The sequence below is a fragment of the Oncorhynchus keta genome, chromosome 12 (assembly GCF_023373465.1).
Source record: "Oncorhynchus keta strain PuntledgeMale-10-30-2019 chromosome 12, Oket_V2, whole genome shotgun sequence".
In the NCBI taxonomy this organism is placed as follows: domain Eukaryota; kingdom Metazoa; phylum Chordata; class Actinopteri; order Salmoniformes; family Salmonidae; genus Oncorhynchus; species Oncorhynchus keta.
The window spans coordinates 49,920,880-49,942,813 of NC_068432.1; the positions used below are offsets into that span (position 1 = coordinate 49,920,880).

Consider the following 21,934-nt stretch of genomic DNA (forward strand, 5'->3'; position numbering starts at 1 on the left):
ATGTCTTTCTTGCAAACTCAAGTTTCACCGTATTAAAATGATGGTTCCATTAACAGGGTTTATCAATCAAATCAAATTTTGTTGGTCACATATTTGTCATACCTTCTAACCCCTGACCTTTGCCTCGTCTTCAGGTGTGTTGTTCTGTGTGGGTGGGCGGGGTGGTTCTGGTGACCCGTTCCGCAGCATCGAGTGTTACTCCATCAGCAAGAACAGCTGGTTCTTTGGACCTGAGATGAACAGTAGGAGACAACATGTTGGAGTCATCTCTGTAGGAGGTGAGAGATGGAGGGAAGGCGAGAGAGAGGTGGAGGATGGGGAGGGAAGGGGGGGGGAGGGGATAGAAAATGGATAGAGAGCCAGAACTCCAAAACTGGTCTTAGGTGCTGTTTTCTCCCCTGTACTCACTGAATGCTTTGCAGATTAAGGATAGAGAATAGATGTGTGTTGGGAGAGCAGCCATCTAGGCTACTCCGCCATGGCGCGGCAGGGTAGCCTAGTGGTTAGAGCATTGGACTAGCAGCCATCATAACAATAATAAGAAATGTTTATGTTATGAACCCAATAACTAGGCGATGGATATTGTTGCCTAGTTACATGGTCTGTAGCCTCATATCAAATCAAATCCAATTTTATTGGTCACATACACATGGTTAGCAGATGTTAATGCAAGTGTAGCGAAATGCTTGTGCTTCCAGTTCTGACAGTGCAGTAATATCTAACAAATTCACAACGACTACCTTATACACACAATGTAAGGGGCTGGAATATGTACATATAAATATATGGATGTGCGATGGATGTGCGGCATAGGCAAGATACAGTAGATGGTATAAAATACAGTATATACAGTGCCTTGCGGCCCCCTTGAACTTTGCGACCTTTTGCCACATTTCAGGCTTCAAACATAAAGATATAAAACTGTATTTTTTTGTGAAGAATCAACAACAAGTGGGACACAATCATGAAGTGGAACGACATTTATTGGATATTTCAAACTTTTTTAACAAATCAAAAACTGAAAAATTGGGCGTGCAAAATTATTCAGCCCCTTTACTTTCAGTGCAGCAAACTCTCTCCAGAAGTTCAGTGAGGATCTCTGAATGATCCAATGTTGACCTAAATGACTAATGATGATAAATACAATCCACCTGTGTGTAATCAAGTCTCCGTATAAATGCACCTGCACTGTGATAGTCTCAGAGGTCCGTTAAAAGCGCAGAGAGCATCATGAAGAACAAGGAACACACCAGGCAGGTCCGAGATTCTGTTGTGAAGAAGTTTAAAGCCGGAATTGGATACAAAAATATTTCCCAAGCTTTAAACATCCCAAGGAGCACTGATGGGAAAAAATTGATGGGAAGATGGATGGAGCCAAATACAGGACCATTCTGGAAGAAAACATGATGGAGTCTGCAAAAGACCTGAGACTGGGACGGAGATTTGTCTTCCAACAAGACAATGATCCAAAACATAAAGCAAAATCTACAATGGAATGGTTCAAAAATAAACATATCCAGGTGTTAGAATGGCCAAGTCAAAGTCCAGACCTGAATCCAATCGAGAATCTGTGGAAAGAACTGAAAACTGCTGTTCACAAATGCTCTCCATCCAACCTCACTGAGCTTGAGCTGTTTTGCAAGGAGGAATGGGGGAAAAATTCTCTCTCCCGATGTGCACAACTGATAGAGACATACCCCAAGTGACTTACAGCTGTAATCGCAGCAAAAGGTGGCGCTACAAAGTATTAACTCAAGGGGGCTGAATAATTTTGCACGCCCAATTGTTCAGTTTTTGATTTGTTAAAAAAGTTGAAATATCCAATAAATGTCATTCCACTTCATGATTGTGTCCCACTTGTTGTTGATTCTTCACAAAAAAATACAGTTTTATATCTTTATGTTTGAACCCTGAAATGTGGCAGAAGGTCGCAAAGTTCAAGGGGGCCGAATACGTTCGCAAGGCATTGTACATATGAGATGAGTAATGTAGGATATGCAAACATTATTAAAGTGGCATTATTTAAAGTGACTAGTGATACCTTTGTTAAATCCATTTATTAAAGTGGCCAGTGATTTGAGTCTGTATGTTGGCAGCAGCCAATCTGTTTTTCAGTCTCTCGGTCCCAGCTTTGATGCACCAGTACTGACCTCACCTTCTGGATGATAGTGTGGCGAACAGGCAGTGGCTCGGGTGGTTGTTGTCCTTGATGATCTTTATGGCCTTCCTGTGACATCGTGTGCTGTAGGTGTCCTGGAGGGCAGGTAGTTTGTCCCCGGTGATGCGTTGTGCAGACCTCACTACCCTCTGGAGAGCCTTGCCATTGAGGGTGGTGCAGTTGCAGTACCAGGCGGTGATACAGCCCGACAGGATGCTCTCTGTAGAAGTTTGTGAGGGGTTTTAGGTGACAAGACAAATTTCTTCAGCCTCCTGAGGTTTCTTCACCACGCTGTCTGTGTGAGTGGACCATTTCAGTTTGTCCGTGATGCGTACGCAACCTAAAACTTTCCACCTTCTCCATTACTGTCATGTCGATATGGATAGGGGGGTGCTACCTCTGCTGGTTCCTGAAGTCCACGATCATCTCCTTTGTTTTTTGCTTTTCTTAAAAAAATAAATGTACCCCTTTTTCTCCCCAATTTCATGGTATCCAATTGTTAGTAGCTACTGTCTTGTCTCATCGCTACAACTCCCGTACGGGCTCAGGAGAGACGAAGGTTGAAAGTCATGCGTCCTACGATACACAACCCAACCAAGCCGCATCCAACCCGAAAGCGAGCCACACCAATGTGCGGAGGAAACATTGTGCACCTGGCAACCGCCATAGAAGTCGCTGGTGTGCGATGAGACAAGGATATCCCTACCGGCCAAAACCTCCCTAACCCGAACGACGCTAGGCCAATTGTGCGTCGCCCCACGGACCTCCCGGTCACGGGCGGTTACGACAGAGCCTGGGCGCGAACCCAGAGTCTCTGGTGGCACAGCTGGCGCTGCAGTACAGCGCCCTTAATCACTTCGCCACTCCTTTTTTTTGTTGATGTTGATTGAGACATTATTTTCCTGACACCACACTCCGAGGTCCTTCACTCCTGTCCTTTACTCCTGACATAGCTGGTGTAACTGAATCAGATTTGTCGGCCTCCTTGCTCACACACGCTTTTTCAGTTCTGCCCACACATTTTCTATAGGATTGAGTTCAGGGCTTTGTGATGGCACCTCCAATACCTTGACTTTGTTGTCCTTAAGCCAATTTGCCACAACTTTGGAAGTATGCTTGGGGTCATTGTCCATTTGCAAGACCCATTTGTGACCAAACTTTCTGATTGATCTCTTGAGATGTTTCAATATATCCACATAAATTTCCCCCCTCATGATGCCATCTATTTTGTGAAGTGCCCCAGTCCCTCCTGCAGGAAAGCAACCCCACAACATGATGCTTCCACCCCCGTGCTTCACGGTTGGGATGGTGTTTTTCAGCTTGCAAGCCTCCCCCTTTTTCCTCCAAACATGACGATGGTCATTATGGCCAAACAGTTCTATTTGTGTTGCATCAGACCAGAGGACATTTCTCCAAAAAGTACAATCTTTGTCCCCATGTGCAGTTGCAAACCGTAGTCTGGCTTTTTTATGGCAGTTTTGGAGCAGTGGCTTCTTCCTTGCTGAACAGCCTTTCAGGTTATGTCGATATAGGACTCGTTTTACTGTGGATATAGATACTTTTGTACCTGTTTCCTCCAACATCTTCACAAGGTCCTTTGCTGTTGTTCTGGGATTGATTTGCACTTTTCACACCAAAGTACGTTCATCTCTAGGAGACAGAACGCGTCTCCTTCCTGAGCAGGATGATGGCTGCGTGGTCCCATGGTGTTTATACTTGCGTACTATTGTTTGTACAGATGAACGTGGTACCTTCAGGTACCTTGGAAATTGCTCCCAAGGATGAACCAGACTTGTGGAGGTCTTCATTTTTTTCTGAGGTCTTCGCTGATTTATTTAGATTTTCCCATGATGTCAAGCAAAGAGGCACTGAGTTTGATGGTAGGCCTTGAAATACATCCACAGGTACACCTCCAATTGACTCAGATGATATCAATTAGCCTATCAGAAACTTCTAAAGCCATGACATAATTTTCTGGAATTTTCCAAGCTGTTTAAAGGCACAGTCAACTTAGTGTATGTAAACTTCTGACCCACTGGAATTGGGATACAGAGAATTAAGTGAAATAATCTGTCTGTAAACAATTTTGGGAAAAATTACTTGTGTCATACACAAAGTAGATGTCCTAACCGACTTGCCAAAACTATAGTTTGTTAATTAACAAGAAATTTGTGGAGTGGTTGAAAAACGAGTTTCAGTAGTTGAATTGCGACTCTACTTTGTCTCTATACTGACGCTTTGCCTGTTTGATTGCCTTGTGGACGGAATAACTACACTGTTTGTATTCGATCATGTTCCCAGTCGCCTGATTAAATGAATCACTGATCACATTAAATAAATGTGAATCTTCAGAAATGACTTTGTCAAAAGAGGGCTTTACAATGATGTTGAAACTTTGTCGGATTAATATTTTTCTGCAGTGGGCTAAGGGATTCTGGGTAGTCTTAAACAAATATACTTTCAAACAAAAGTATTAACCTCACACACATGGTTATGGGCTTTAAAAAATGATATACCTGTACCATTTTTCTATATTTTTATTTCACCTTTATTTAACCAGGTAGGCAAGTTGAGAACACCTTTATTTAACCAGGTAGGCTAGTTGAGAACACCTTTATTTAACCAGGTAGGCTAGTTGAGAACACCTTTATTTAACCAGGTAGGCCAGTTGAGAACACCTTTATTTAACCAGGTAGGCTAGTTGAGAACACCTTTATTTAACCAGGTAGGCTAGTTGAGAACACCTTTATTTAACCAGGTAGGCCAGTTGAGAACACCTTTATTTAACCAGGTAGGCTAGTTGAGAACACCTTTATTTAACCAGGTAGGCTAGTTGAGAACACCTTTATTTAACCAGGTAGGCTAGTTGAGAACACCTTTATTTGACCAGGTAGGCAAGTTGAGAACACCTTTATTTAACCAGGTAGGCAAGTTGAGAACACCTTTATTTAACCAGGTAGGCTAGTTGAGAACACCTTTATTTAACCAGGTAGGCTAGTTGAGAACAGCTTTATTTAACCAGGTAGGCTAGTTGAGAACACCTTTATTTAACCAGGTAGGCTAGTTGAGAACACCTTTATTTAACCAGGTAGGCTAGTTGAGAACACCTTTATTTAACCAGGTAGGCAAGTTGAGAACACCTTTATTTAACCAGGTAGGCTAGTTGAGAACACCTTTATTTAACCAGGTAGGCTAGTTGAGAACACCTTTATTTAACCAGGTAGGCAAGTTGAGAACACCTTTATTTAACCAGGTAGGCTAGTTGAGAACAGCTTTATTTAACCAGGTAGGCTAGTTGAGAACACCTTTATTTAACCAGGTAGGCTAGTTGAGAACACCTTTATTTAACCAGGTAGGCTAGTTGAGAACACCTTTATTTAACCAGGTAGGCTAGTTGAGAACACCTTTATTTAACCAGGTAGGCTAGTTGAGAACATCTTTATTTAACCAGGTAGGCTAGTTGAGAACACCTTTATTTAACCAGGTAGGCTAGTTGAGAACACCTTTATTTAACCAGGTAGGCTAGTTGAGAACACCTTTATTTAACCAGGTAGGCAAGTTGAGAACACCTTTATTTAACCAGGTAGGCAAGTTGAGAACACCTTTATTTAACCAGGTAGGCTAGTTGAGAACACCTTTATTTAACCAGGTAGGCTAGTTGAGAACACCTTTATTTAACCAGGTAGGCTAGTTGAGAACACCTTTATTTAACCAGGTAGGCTAGTTGAGAACACCTTTATTTAACCAGGTAGGCTAGTTGAGAACACCTTTATTTAACCAGGTAGGCAAGTTGAGAACACCTTTATTTAACCAGGTAGGCAAGTTGAGAACACCTTTATTTAACCAGGTAGGCTAGTTGAGAACACCTTTATTTAACCAGGTAGGCTAGTTGAGAACACCTTTATTTAACCAGGTAGGCTAGTTGAGAACACCTTTATTTAACCAGGTAGGCTAGTTGAGAACACCTTTATTTAACCAGGTAGGCTAGTTGAGAACACCTTTATTTAACCAGGTAGGCTAGTTGAGAACACCTTTATTTAACCAGGTAGGCTAGTTGAGAACACCTTTATTTAACCAGGTAGGCTAGTTGAGAACACCTTTATTTAACCAGGTAGGCTAGTTGAGAACACCTTTATTTAACCAGGTAGGCTAGTTGAGAACACCTTTATTTAACCAGGTAGGCAAGTTGAGAACACCTTTATTTAACCAGGTAGGCTAGTTGAGAACACCTTTATTTAACCAGGTAGGCTAGTTGAGAACACCTTTATTTAACCAGGTAGGCTAGTTGAGAACACATTTATTTAACCAGGTAGGCTAGTTGAGAACACCTTTATTTAACCAGGTAGGCAAGTTGAGAACACCTTTATTTAACCAGGTAGGCCAGTTGAGAACACCTTTATTTAACCAGGTAGGCTAGTTGAGAACACCTTTATTTAACCAGGTAGGCTAGTTGAGAACACCTTTATTTAACCAGGTAGGCAAGTTGAGAACACCTTTATTTAACCAGGTAGGCTAGTTGAGAACACCTTTATTTAACCAGGTAGGCTAGTTGAGAACACCTTTATTTAACCAGGTATGCTAGTTGAGAACACCTTTATTTAACCAGGTAGGCAAGTTGAGAACACCTTTATTTAACCAGGTAGGCTAGTTGAGAACACCTTTATTTAACCAGGTAGGCAAGTTGAGAACACCTTTATTTAACCAGGTAGGCAAGTTGAGAACACCTTTATTTAACCAGGTAGGCAAGTTGAGAACACCTTTATTTAACCAGGTAGGCAAGTTGAGAACACCTTTATTTAACCAGGTAGGCTAGTTGAGAACACCTTTATTTAACCAGGTAGGCTAGTTGAGAACACCTTTATTTAACCAGGTAGGCAAGTTGAGAACACCTTTATTTAACCAGGTAGGCAAGTTGAGAACACCTTTATTTAACCAGGTAGGCAAGTTGAGAACACCTTTATTTAACCAGGTAGGCAAGTTGAGAACACCTTTATTTAACCAGGTAGGCTAGTTGAGAACACCTTTATTTAACCAGGTAGGCTAGTTGAGAACACCTTTATTTAACCAGGTAGGCTAGTTGAGAACACCTTTATTTAACCAGGTAGGCAAGTTGAGAACAAGTTCTCATTTAGGTAGGCCAGTTGAGAACACATTTATTTAACCAGGTAGCCAAGATAAAGCAAAGCAGTTCAGGTACAGATACAGGTAGGCTAGTTGAGAACACCTTTATTTAACCAGAGTTACACATGGAATAAAACAAACATACAGTCAATAATACAGTCAATAACCAGGTAGGCTATTTGAGAACACCTTTATTTAACCAGGTAAAAGATTTAGATGAACAAGTTCTCATTTACAAGTGGCTGTTCCAAGATGTCAAAGCAGTGAATGCACGACACAGAGTTACACATGGAATAAAACAAACATACAGTCAATAAATACTTAAAAAATATCTATATACGATGTGAGCAAATGAGGTGAGATAAGGGAGGAAAAGGCAAAAAAAAGGCCATGGTGGCGAAGTAAATACAATATAGCAAGTAAAACACTGGAATGGTAGATTTGCAGTGGAAGAATGTGCAAAGTAAAAATAAAAATAATGGAGTGCAAAGGAGCTAAATAAATAAATTAATTAAATAAATACAGTAGGGGAAGAGGTATGTCAGATATATATATACCATGTCAGATATAGAGTTGAAATATATTCCATTTTGAGTTTATATCCCAATATTACACTTTATATACAAGTACCAGTGAAAAGTTTGGACACACCTACTCATTCAAGGGTTTTTCTTTATTTTACTATTTTGTACATTGCAGAATAATAGTGAAGACATCAAAACTATGAAATAACACATATGGAATCATGTAGTAACCAAAAAAGTGTTAAACAAATCAAAAGCCTCACATCTGGGTACTGGACTCAGTCCAACAGGCAGGTGGAGAGGACCAACAAGGAGCTGGGGAGGTTTCTAGGAGTCAGTGCCAGGACCGGCAGGTGGAGAGGACCAACAAGGAGCTGGGGAGGTTTCTAGGAGTCAGTGCCAGGACCGGCAGGTGGAGAGGACCAACAAGGAGCTGGGGAGGTTTCTAGGAGTCAGTGCCAGGACCGGCAGGTGGAGAGGACCAACAAGGAGCTGGGGAGGTTTCTAGGAGTCAGTGCCAGGACCGGCAGGTGGAGAGGACCAACAAGGAGCTGGGGAGGTTCCTAGGAGTCAGTGCCAGGACCGGCAGGTGGAGAGGACCAACAAGGAGCTGGGGAGGTTTCTAGGAGTCAGTGCCAGGACCGGCAGGTGGAGAGGACCAACAAGGAGCTGGGGAGGTTCCTAGGAGTCAGTGCCAGGACCGGCAGGTGGAGAGGACCAACAAGGAGCTGGGGAGGTTTCTAGGAGTCAGTGCCAGGACCGGCAGGTGGAGAGGACCAACAAGGAGCTGGGGAGGTTCCTAGGAGTCAGTGCCAGGACCGGCAGGTGGAGAGGACCAACAAGGAGCTGGGGAGGTTTCTAGGAGTCAGTGCCAGGACCGGCAGGGGGAGAGGACCAACAAGGAGCTGGGGAGGTTTCTAGGAGTCAGTGCCAGGACCGGCAGGTGGAGAGGACCAACAAGGAGCTGGGGAGGTTTCTAGGAGTCAGTGCCAGGACCGGCAGGTGGAGAGGACCAACAAGGAGCTGGGGAGGTTTCTAGGAGTCAGTGCCAGGACCGGCAGGTGGAGAGGATCAACAAGGAGCTGGGGAGGTTCCTAGGAGTCAGTGCCAGGACCGGCAGGTGGAGAGGACCAACAAGGAGCTGGGGAGGTTCCTAGGAGTCAGTGCCAGGACCGGCAGGTGGAGAGGACCAACAAGGAGCTGGGGAGGTTCCTAGGAGTCAGTGCCAGGACAGGCAGGTGGAGAGGACCAACAAGGAGCTGGGGAGGTTTCTAGGAGTCAGTGCCAGGACCGGCAGGGGGAGTGGGCCCGGTTCCTTCCCTGGGCAGAGTATGCCCCAGTACTCACTTTGTCACTCCTCCGCCAGGCTGACTCCAGTACGTCCTGGCATATCAGCTGGCCCTGGTCCCATGGACCCCGAGCCATACCGAAACCCCTCCGGTGGACGAGTGGTTCTGGCGCGCGGTGGAGGTTTGGATCACTGCTCATGTGAGGCGCCAACGCGTTGTCCCCACAAGAAGGAGCCGGTGGATCCCCACCACAGTGAAGCTTTTGTGTTCCATTCTGGTGACCGCGTCTGTCTCTCAACCATGAACCTCCCAATCCGCCTTCCCTGCCGGAAGCTGAGACCCCAGTTTGTGGGACCCTTTAAGGTCCTCCAGAGGGTCAATGAGGTAACATATCAATTACAACTCCCCATCAACTAATGGATCTTTTCATGTTGCACTCCTCAGGCCATTGGTTCCTGATCCCCTGGCTGGTGCCGTCCCCCGCGACGCCCCTCCGCCTCCCCTGGACATTGATTGAACCCCCACCTATGCCACCGACGTTGTGGGGGTTGGCTCCAGTACCTGGTGGACTGGGAGGGGTACTGCACCTGCTTCCTGACGCCAAGCGTATACGTTCCAATCCTTTTCAAAATGCTAATGGACCATAAATAAACACTGTCTCAATGAATCTATACGGTCCAAATAATGATCCACACATCCTCTAAATGATTTATAAGAATCTATATGAATCAACAAACAAGCCTATTACTATTTTTGGAAGATTATAACACGGGTTTTGAGTACTTCAATGGACCATAAAGGAAATCACACTCCAAACTATCACCCTCATGCACTTAAGGAGATCACAACTATCATGGACACATTAGAACCTGTGGAGGCTTAAATACCAATCCCCTTGTTGTATGGGATACTTTCAAACGCACCTTTAGAAGCCATTCAATTCAATACTCATCTTTAAAACAAATTCAGTTTCTGTCAAAAGAGATGAGGAAACCAAGGAAATAGAGGAACTAATAGCACAGGTAGCAATAACAACTGTACGATAGAGGCACAGAATAAGTCAGGAAAAACAAAAAGAACTGGAGAAACCTTATTCAAGAACGATCAAGTGCAATTTACTACAAAACTAAAGTCAACTGGATGAGAAACGTCAACATCAAAATGATTTACAGAGACTCGTTACAAATGACGAAGTCATACACGATTCAGCAAATTATATTTTGAAAGAGGAAGCTAAATATTTTAAACATATGTTTTCTTTTCAGTCTCCTCCATCTCCACTGAATGATGTTAACTGTAAGGATTTATTTCCTAAAAATAATCATGTAAAATTAACACCTTAATTAAGACCTGTGTGAAGGCCAACTTACAGAGGACAAACTTCTTGAGGCAATTAAATCCTTTCAGCCCATAAAAACCCTAGGGCTTGATGTCCTAAAAAATGTGTATGTCCTCAAAGATCCATTATTAGCATGTTTTAACTACTCCTATAAATAAATCATTTTTACTATCTGGTGTTCAGCAAGAAGGTCTGATTGCACTATTACTGAAACAGGAGCCAGGGGTAAGTATAAAGATCCAGTCCATAAAAAAATACTTCAATGTTGCTAAAATCCTGGCGAAACGCATAGCACATAGAATAAAAAATGTGTGGCGGCAGGTAGCCTAGCAGTTAGAGCGTTGGGCAAATAACTGAAAGGTTACTGGAATGAATCCCCGAGCTGACAAGGTTGGGGATCAAGGTCGGCTCCTCTCCTTGTTCGTTTGGCGATCAACGTCAAACCCAGCCTTTCTAGCCATCAAATCAAATCAAATCAAATGTATTTATATAGCCCTTCATACATCAGCTGATATCTCAAAGTGCTGTACAGAAACCCAGCCTAAAACCCCAAACAGCAAGCAATGCAGGTGTAGAAGCACGGTGGCTAGGAAAAACTCCCTAGAAAGGCCAAAACCTAGGAAGAAACCTAGAGAGGAACCAGGCTAGGTGGTGTGGCCAGTCCTCTTCTGGCTGTGCCAGGTGGAGATTATAACAGAACATGGCCAAGATGTTCAAATGTTCATAAATGACCAGCATGGTCAAATAATAATAATCACAGGCAGAACCGTTGAAACTGGAGCAGCAGCACGGCCAGGTGGACTGGGGACAGCAAGGAGTCATCATGTCAGGTAGTCCTGAGGCATGGTCCTAGGGCTCCGATCCTCAGAGAGAGAAAGAAAGAGAGAAAGAGAGAATTAGAGAGATAATTCTTAAATTCACATGGACTGTGAGTAGCAGAGGGGTGGGATTAAAGAGCTCATGATAGGTGGGATGGACTGCGAGTAGCACAGGGTGGGATTAAAGAGCTCATGATAGGTAGGATGGACTGCGAGTAGCACAGGGGTGGGATTAAAGAGCTCATGATAGGTGGGATGGACTGCGAGTAGCAGAGGGGTGGGATTAAAGAGCTCATGATAGGTGGGATGGACTGCGAGTAGCAAAGGGGTGGGATTAAAGAGCTCATGATAGGTGGGATGGACTGTGAGTAGCAGAGGGGTGGGATTAAAGAGCTCATGATAGGTGGGATGGACTGCGAGTAGCTTGAATTCAAAATGTACTACAGAAATATCTAATTTACTTCAGTATTCACAACCCTGAGTCAATACTTTGTAGAAGCACCTTTGGCAGCATTTACAGCTGTGAGTTTTTCTGGGTCTCAAAGAGCTTTCCACACATGGATTGTGCACCATTTGCCAATTATTCTTTAAAAAAGTATTGGTTGTTGCTCATTGCTAGACAACCATTTTCAGTTCTTTCCATAGATTTTAAAGTAGATTTAAGTCAAAACTGTAACTCAGCCACCCGGGAACATTCGTTGTCTCCTTGGTAAGCAACTCCAATGTAGATTTGGCCTTATGTTTATGTTATTGTCCTGCTGAAAGGTGAATTCATCTCCCAGTGTCTGGTGGAAAGCAGACTGCACCAGGTTTTTCTCTAGGATTTTGCCTGTGCTTGGCTCCATCACATTTCTTTTTATCCTGAAAAACTCCCCAGTCCTTAACGATTACAAGCATACCCATTACATGATGCAACCACCACTATGCTTAAAAATATGTATACCATCAAGGGCAACATCTTGATGACTGATACACAGGAATGTTCTTGCAACGTTCCCATGGAAAGATTCTAGAACATTAATATTTTATATTCTGAGAACATGGCAACAGTGTTCTGTGCATGTTTGGTGGGACGTTGATGGAATATTCTCCTAACCCTTATAAAACTGTACACAGGAATGTTCTTGCACCGTTCCCATGAAACTTGTCGAGAACAGAATATTTAATATTCTAGTACATGGTAACCACATTCTGGCAAAGTTCTGTTAAGCATTAAAGGAATGGTCTCTTGGAAACAGTTCTTGCATGTCGCTGGATCATTCATATGAAAACATTAGGTAATGACCTAACGAGACTCTTCAGGGAACGTTCCCTAAAGTTGTGGAAACCGTTTGATGTCAGCTGGGAAGGCAATAATAATGTGTGTGAGAGAGAGAGAGAGAGAGAGAGAGAGAGAGAGAGAGAGAGAGAGAGAGAGAGAGAGAGAGAGAGAGAGAGAGAGAGAGAGAGAGAGAGAGAGAGAGAGAGAGAGAGAGAGAGAGAGAGAGAGAGAGAGAGAGAGAGAGAGAGAGAGAGAGAGAGAGAGAGAGAGAGAGAGAGAGAGAGAGAGAGAGAGAGAGAGAGAGAGAGAGAGAGAGAGAGAGAGAGAGAGAGAGAGAGAGAGAGAGAGAGAGAGAGAGAGAGAGAGAGAGAGAGAGAGAGAGAGAGAGAGAGGGAGAGAGAGAGACTTCGGGGCCTGACTCTAAATGTCAGGATTGACGAAGCTCCACCGCCCCACAGCCAATAAGTTACAGCCTATTTGTGACACACTTCGAACGAGGCACCCTCCCACCCCTGAGCGACCTGCGTATTCCAACACTTCTCCGGATAAATAGTTCCTGGCAGCAGTACTGTATGTAATCCCTCAGCCAGAGCACAGCAGCATAACAGCAGAGCGGGAGGTAAGGCCCTAACACAGCCCAGCCTGTGAGGTGAGTGGGAGTTCCGTCCAAAATGTGCACTACTTTTGACCAGGGTCCATATAGCAAACTGGGGAAAAGTAGTGAACTAGGGTGCCATTTAGGACACAGAGGATTTCTATCTGCTCTGGCTCTTGGCAGCCTGCCAGACAGCCCTACGGAGAGAAAGAGAGGGAGGGAGAGAGAGAGAGAGAGAGAGAGAGAGAGAGAGAGAGAGAGAGAGAGAGAGAGAGAGAGAGAGAGAGAGAGAGAGAGAGAGAGAGAGAGAGAGAGAGAGAGAGAGAGAGAGAGAGAGAGAGAGCGTGTCCAGTGACTGACCTTTCTTAGGCAGGCAGACTTCGTTCTGGGCGTATTAAGGGCTGGCTGCACAGCTCACAGACATTATTTGCTTGCCTGAAGAGCCTTGGCCCAATGCCATCCAGTAGCAATGCACAGAGGGAGAGGCACACATTTGATTGGTTTTATTCCAGCCCAGTGTTTTTGTCCTGATGTCTAAACACACTCAGGATCACATTTCTATCCAGGCATCTTTACATCTAACCATATAATTCCTATGTGACATATAGCCACATGTATAGCACACAATAAGCATCAGATCTCATTTACAGGCTGAACAAGATATACATCTAAATCTAGGGCTCATCCCCAAAACTGAACATTCCACATTTTAAGACTTCAAAAAACACATGGGAATCAGTTGCATTTATAGCTACCATTTAACATTATCTCCCTGTGAAACAAAAAAAGCTTTGCATTCCATTCCAGGGTTGTCATGCTGATTTGCGTTAAAGCTCCTCCATGAGACACTAAAGCAATGATTCCGGCTGTGGCACAGGGCCAGCTTCCTTTGGAAAACAAAGTGTTTTATTGGCATGGGAAACATATATTTACATTGCCAAATCAAGTGAAATAGCTCTCTTTTTCTATCTCTCTCCCTCTCTGGCCCCCTAACTGTGAAGTGGGGTCTCTCTGTCTCTCTCGCTCTCTCTCTCTCTATCTCCCTCTCTCTATCTCCCTTTCAAATCAATTCAATTCAATTAAAATGGGCTTTATTGGCATGGTAAACATGTTTACATTGCCAAAGCAAGTGAAATAGCTCTCTCTCTCTCTCTCTCTCTCTCTCTCTCTGGCCCCCTGACTGTGAAGTGGGGTCTCTCTCTCTCTCCCTCTTTCAATTCAATTAAAATGGGCTTTATTGGCATGGTAAACATGTTTACATTGCCAAAGCAAGTGAAATAGCTCTCTCTCTCTCTCTCTCTCTCTCTCTCTCTCTCTGGCCCCCTGACTGTGAAGTGGGGTCTCTCTCTCTCTCCCTCTTTCAATTCAATTAAAATGGGCTTTATTGGCATGGGAAACGTGTTTACATTGACAAAGCAAGTGAAATAGCTCTCTCTCTCTCTCTCTCTCTCTCTCTCTCTCTCTCTCTGGCCCCTGACTGTGAAGTGGCCCCTTTCAATTCAATTAAAAGGGGCTTTATTGGCATGGGAAACGTGTTTACATTGACAAAGCAAGTGAAATAGCTCTCTCTCTCTCTCTCTCTCTCTCTCTCTCTCTCTCTCTCTGGCCCCCTGACTGTGTAGTGGGGTCCCTCTCTCTCCCTCTTTCAATTAAATTAAAAGGGGCTTTATTGGCATGGGAAACGTGTTGCCAAAGCAAGTGAAATAAACAATGAACACAAGTGAGAAGAAACAAAGACAAGTTCAACAACAAACTGTTAGAGATTAAACAGCAAACAGGTTTGAAAATGATAAAGACATCAAGTGTTATAATAGCAGCTATCTACAGTGTTTTAGTAATGTGCTAATAGTTGTAGTACGAATAGTAGGGGAAGATAGGTATTTACGATATTGTGTGTACTCCACTGGTTGCCCTTTCCTCATGGCAATAGGCCACACATCTTGCTGCTGTGATTGCACATTGGGGTATTTCACCTAACATATATGGGAGTGTATCAATGTTTGACTTTTTTTCCCAAAATATTTATGGGTCTGTCTGTGGGAAATATCTGTATCTTATATAGTAGTACATTTGGCAGGAGGTTAGGGAGTGCAGCACAGTTTCCACCTCATTTTGTGGGCAGTGTGCACATAGCCTGTCTTCCCGTGAGAGCCAAGTCTGCCTATGGCAGCCTCTCTCAATAGCAATGCTCACTGAGTCTGTATATAGTCAAGAACTTTCTTAATTTTGTCTCAGTCACAGTGGGCAGGTGTCCCTCTCTCTCTCCGCAGTGTGGGATAAACAATAAGACTAGAGTCACAGTTAAGCAGGGGGAGTTCACATCACACATGAAGTTTACAGATGCGCAACAGGACACATGACTAGCTACCCCACAACACAGACTCAAATTCAGTGGAGGCTTGTGGGAGGAGCAATCGGAGGACGGGTTCATTGTAATGGCTGGAATGGAATTAATGGAACGGAGTCAAACACATGTGGTTTTTATTTATTCCATTCTAATCAGCATGTCCTCCTATAATTCCTCCCACCAGCCTCCACTGCTGAAATTACACTGTGTGGGTTTAGAAAATTAGCTTCAGGGATTTCAAGTGTAGTAAAAGTGTTTTTCTTCTTTATCCTAAACCTAAAGGATTATAGTTTTTGAGTCATATTGAAACTACACATTTGCCTTATACCTTCTGGTTAATTCAAATCAAATCAAATCAAATTTATTCATATAGCCCTTCGTACATCAGCTGATATCTCAAAGTGCTGTACAGAAACCCAGCCTAAAACCCCAAACAGCAAGCAATGCAGGTGTAGAAGCACGGTGGCTAGGAAAAACTCCCTAGAAAGGCCAAAACCTAGGAAGAAACCAAGAGAGGAACCAGGCTGTGTGGGGTGGCCAGTCCTCTTCTGGCTGTGCCGGGTGGAGATTATAACAGAACATGGCCAAGATGTTCAAATGTTCATAAATGACCAGCATGGTCGAATAATAATAAGGCAGAACAGTTGAAACTGGAGTAGCAGCACGGAATTAAAGGGACATACGAAATCATTAAACTATACTGAGGAAAAATATTAACAGAATATGTGACCATTTCAAAGATTTTACTGGAGTTACTATTCATATAAGGAAATCAGTTCATTTAAATAAATTCATTAGGCCCTAATCTATGGATTTCATATGACTGGGAATACAAATATGCATATGTTGGTCACAGATACAGTACCTTAATAAAAAGTAGGGGTGTGGATTGGAAAACCAGTCAGTATCTGGTGAGACCACCATTTGCCTCATGCAGTGCGACACATCTCCTTCACACAGAGTTGATCAGGCTGTTGATTGTGGCCTGTGGAATGTTGTCCCACTCTTCAATGACTGGTGCCAGAGGAGATGGCTGCCGGTTTACGGTCTCCTAACCAATTGTGCTATTGTGTGTTTTTTTCAGTTTATTTGTAACTTATTTTGTACATAATGTTTCTGCCACCGTCTGTTTATTATCTATGCATAGTCACTTTAACTGTTTTTTTTTCTTAAAAAACAACAACATTTAACTAACCAATTATTTACTATGATGGCCTACCAAAAGGCAAAACACCTCCTGCGTGGACAGAGGCTGGGATTTAAATTTTAAAAAATAATGAAAATATAGGACAAAACACAGATCACGACAAGAGAGACAACACAGCACTACATAAAGAGAGACCTAAAGACAACGACATAGCAAGACAGCAACGGTTGTCGTCGGTGGCAGAAGGAGAGGACCAAAGCGCAGCGTAGTTAGTGTTCATCTTGATTTAATAATAATCCAAAAACGGAACACTTCAAATTACAAAACAACAACAACAACAACAACAACAACAACAACAACAACAACAACAACAACAACAACAACAACAACAACAACAACAACAACAACAACAACAACAACAGTGCCAACCGAAACAGTTCTATCTGGTGCAGCCACACAAAGACTGAAAAAAAACAACCACCCACAAACCACAACAGAAAACAGGCTACCTAAATATGGTTCCCAATCAGAGACAATGACTAACACCTGCCTCTGATTGAGAACCATATCAGGCCAAACAAGAAACCCCACATAGAAACAGAAAACATAGACTGCCCACCCAACTCACGCCCTGACCACACTAAAACAAAGAAAATACAAAAGAACTATGGTCAGAACGTGACAAACACATGAACACAGCATTGGTAGCAACACAACATGACAACAACATGGTAGCTACACAACATGGCAGCAGCACAACATGGTAGCAGCACAAACCATGGGACAACACATTATTGGGCTCAGACAACTGCACAAATGGCAAGAAGGTAGAGACAACAATAAATCACGCAAAGCAGCCACAAACTACATACCTACATACCTACATGTACATATTACCTCAATTACCTCAACTAACCTGTTCTCCCGCACATTGGCTCTGTACCAGTACCACCTGTGTATATCTTCCACATTGGCTCTGTACCAGTACCACCTGTGTATGTCTTCCACATTGACTCTGTACCAGTACCACCTGTGTATATCTTCCACATTGACTCTGTACCAGTACCCCCTGTATATAGTCTCGCTACTGTTATTTTACTGCTCTTTAATTATTTTAGGATTTTTGGATTTTGGGATTTTTTTACTTATCTATTTTTTACTTAGCACTTGTTTTTCTTAAAACTGCATTGTTGGTTCAGGCCTTGTGAGTAAGCATCTACACCTGTTATATTCGGGGCATGTGACAAATAGTATTTGATTTGATTTGTAAAAAGTTGCTGGATATTGGCGGGAACTGGAACACGCTGACTTACACGTCAATCCAGAGCATCCCAAACATGCTCAACGGGTGAAATGTCTGATGAGTATGCAGGCCATGGAAGAACTGGGATATTTTCAGCTTGCAGGAATTGTGTACAGATCCTTGCGACATGGGGTCGTGCATTATCATGCTGAAACATGAGGTGATGGCGGTGGATGAATGGCATGACAATGGGCCTCAGGATCTTGTCATAGGATCTCTATGGATTCAAATTACCATTGCTAGAATACAATTGTGTTCATTATCAATAGCTTATGCCTGACCCATACCATAACCCCACCGCCACCATGGGGCACTCTGTTCACAACGTTGACATCGGCAAACTGCTCGCCCAAATGATGCCTTAAACGTGGTCTACTGAGCCAGATGGACGTACTGCGAAATTCCCTAAAACGACGTTGGAGGTAGTTTATGGCAGAGAAATTAACATTCAATGCTCTGGTGGACATTCTGCAGTCAGCATGTCAATTACACACTTCCTCAAAACTGGAGACATCTGTGGCATTGTGTTGAGTGACAAAACGTCACATTTTAGAGTGGCCTTTTATTGCCCCCAGCACAAGGTGCCCCTGTGTAATGATCATGCTGTTTAATCAGCTTCTTGATATGCCACACCTGTCATGTGGATGGATTATCTTGGCAAAGGATAAACGCTCAATACCAGGGATGTAAATATGTTTTTTGTGCCTATGGAACATTTCTGGGATTTTTTTATTTCAGCTCATGAAACATGGGACCAGCACTTTACATGTTGCGTTGATATTTTTGTTCAGTGTAGTTTAACCCAAATAACTGCAATAAAACAATTTGACACAACATTCTGTTGCATCTAACAATTCAAAACCAAAAAAAGAGCAGCTGGCTGGCCAATGACCCAGTGATTATTTTAATGGCTGCTGGTCCGCTCAGTGATACAGTAGTGGCACAGCTTCTCTCAACGGACAGGTTGGATGTGTGTTCGGTCTCTGGCTCCAATAGATCTGTTAGGGTGATAGATAGAATCGACTACTACAGTCTGGTCTGTCTATCTACGTCTGTCTCTGTGTGGGTCAGGCTGCCACTACACTACAGAGCCATGCCCTTATGTAGCCTACTGGCTCTAGCTCTAGAGACCTGGGGATTTCTGTGTCTCCACCATGGGGAGGTGAGGAGAAACAGGGCTTAAGAGCTTTTCAACATAGAAGCCTGACCTGATCACATGACCACAACAGCCCTAGCTATGAAAAAAGCGGTGCACGTGTTGCCAGCTGGAGACATCCAGTAGAATCTAGTGGTTAGAGTGTAGAGGCGGCAGGGTAGCCTAGTGGTTAGAGTGTAGAGGCGGCAGGGTAGTGGTTAGAGCGTTGGACTAGTAACCGAAAGGTTGCAAGTTAAAATCCCCGAGCTGACAAGGTACAAATCTGTCGTTCTGCCCCTGAACAGGCAATTAACCCACTGTTCCTAGGCCGTTATTGAAAATAAGAATTTGTTCTTAACTGACTTGCCTGGTTAAATAAAGGTAAAATAAAAATAAAAAATCACATCAGGCTAATACAGCACACAGTACAGTTCCCTTTCAAATGATTTCTTACCTGAGCAATGAGGATTTACTGTCCCCAATCACAATATTGGGGACAGTTACAGAAACAATATGTCCATGGTAGTTACAGAAACAATACAGTGAGTTCATACATGACATTTGAACATACAGTACATTTAGTGAAGCTCCCTCTCCCAGCTGTGGTGAACTGGTAATTGTGGAATAACTGATACAAATCTAGTATGTGTTTTTTTTTTTAAGACTTACTTTCAAAGGTTTAGAGCCAAGTGACAAATTAACTCTGTAACATCAAGTACAACAGTCTGATCAGTTATTTTATTTTTCAACTCAGCATGATTGTGTGAATAGAACGAATGAATAATCAAACTCCCTTGCGTGCAGTTATCTATTGGCACAATACCACAACAATTAAGATGATTTACAACATAGATTTTTAGATTGTATTAAAATTATAATAATGCTTTACACTCTTGATTTACATACATTATATTAACATGATTAGAGTAATAAACATAGGATATGCCTTCTCCATTATTATCAACACTGACCTAGTGCAGTAAGAAAATATAATTTGGTCTTATTCTGAGCTTCAAGTGGAGTGGGGAGGTGGATTTAAAAAAATATTTTACCTTTATTTAACCAGGCAAGTCAGTTAAGAACAAATTCTTATTTTCAATGACAGCCTAGGAACAGTGAGTTCACTGCCTGTTCAGGAGCAGAACGACAGATTTGTACCTTGTCAGCTCAGGGGGTTGAACTTGCAACCTTCCAGTTACTAGTCCAACACTCTAACCACTAGGCTACCCTGCCGCCTCCGGGAAAGCACTTAACACTAATTGCTCCTGTAAGTTGCTGTGGATAAGAGCGCACTGCTAAATGGCTAAAATTGTAAATGTAAAAAACAATCTAAAATGACCCCGTAGTTGTGCACGCTGGTCTATAATGGTGATCCTGTTTTCTGCAGTACTGCGATTGGCCTTTTATCTTCCTTGGCTTCATTGTGAGTTGGCAGTTGTTCTCTCCTGCGACATGGTATGAATTATAGGCCTACCCATTAAGGCTCCATTGAACTTGGCAAACTACCTGCCCTCCAGGACACCTACACCACCCGATGTCACAGGAAGGCCATAAAGATCATCAAGGACAACAACCACCCGAGCCACTGCCTGTTCACCCCGCTATCATCCAGAAGGCGAGGTCAGTACAGGTGCACCAAAGCAGGGCCCGAGAGACTGAAAAACAGCTTCTATCTCAAGGTCATCAGACTGTTAAACAGCCACCACAAACATTGAGTGGCTGCTGCCAACATACTGACTCAACTTCAGCTCACTTTAATAATGGAAATTGATGTAAAAAATGCATCACTAGCCACTTTAAACAATGCCACTTAACATAATGTTTACATACCCTACATTACTCATCTCATATGTATATGTATATACTGTACTCTATATCATCTACTGCATCTTGCCATCTTTATGTAATACATGTATCACTAGCCACTTTAAACTATGCCACTTTCATGTTTACATAACCTACATTACTCATCTCATATGTATATACTGCACTCGATACCATCTACTGCATCTTGCCTATGCCGTTCTGTACCATCACTCATTCATATATCTTTATGTACATATTCTTTATCCCTTTACACTTGTGTGTATAAGGTAGTAGTTTTGGAATTGTTAGGTTAGATTACTTGTTGATTATTACTGCATTGTCGGAACTAGAAGCACAAGCATTTCGCTACACTCGCATTAACATCTGCTAACTATGTGTATGTGACAAATACAATTTGATTTGAACTTAGTTTTTCATATCACTATATTCAATTCAATGAGTGTCTCCACGAAAATATATATATATATATTTTAACTACTATTGGAATGTTGTTCAGTATCTATGGGATGCCATTATCAGTTATATTCTTCACATTTATCAATAACTTAGATTAATTTATAGGAAGGCATACTTTAAATATCCACATAATCATAAAATATATCAGTCATTTTAATTTAATTGTGGAAATTAATATGAACTCTTTCAATATAATTCTGTATCCAGCAGTAAGTAGCCTGTGCTGTCTAATGGTATGTGTAGTTCTCAGTTCAGAGATAAAATAAATTGCTATCCCTGGCAATAGTTTAAGGTGGTGATTCAGAGAGAAGAATAACATGTCCATAATAGGAATGGTGTGGCTGTACCATTTCCCTACGTGCAAGGGGGAACTGTGCAAACTTTAACTTTAAAGTTGACAATTGAAAAACGCGAGAAAGAAAACACATTCTATAATATACAACAGAAATACAATTTGGAAATAAGTAGAACAAATGAACAGTCGTTTTTTGTTTATTGCAGGTTGCTTTTCTGTTTAAGTACAAAAGCCATCGTATCTCGCTCCACTGTGTGTCCCCCCCCGGATGACTGCATGAAATAGAACAACCCAGTATGCCCCGAGACCAGGATCCATA

At 42.7% G+C, this 21,934-nt stretch overlaps 1 long non-coding RNA gene across 8 annotated transcripts; it reads left to right on the plus strand.

Annotated features, from left to right (window-relative positions):
- Window positions 1-8,047: 8,047 nt before the first annotated feature.
- LOC127906543 (uncharacterized) lies at window positions 8,048-9,242 on the plus strand. Of its 8 annotated transcripts, XR_008061807.1 has the most exons (6): window positions 8,048-8,097; window positions 8,275-8,451; window positions 8,511-8,657; window positions 8,717-8,864; window positions 8,924-8,982; window positions 9,101-9,242. It is a non-coding gene; the product is annotated as an uncharacterized LOC127906543 (long non-coding RNA). The 8 variants fall into 8 exon arrangements; XR_008061804.1 differs by having other exon boundaries at window positions 8,275-8,657; XR_008061811.1 differs by having other exon boundaries at window positions 8,275-8,657; window positions 8,717-8,834; window positions 8,894-8,982.
- Window positions 9,243-21,934: the final 12,692 nt, after the last annotated feature.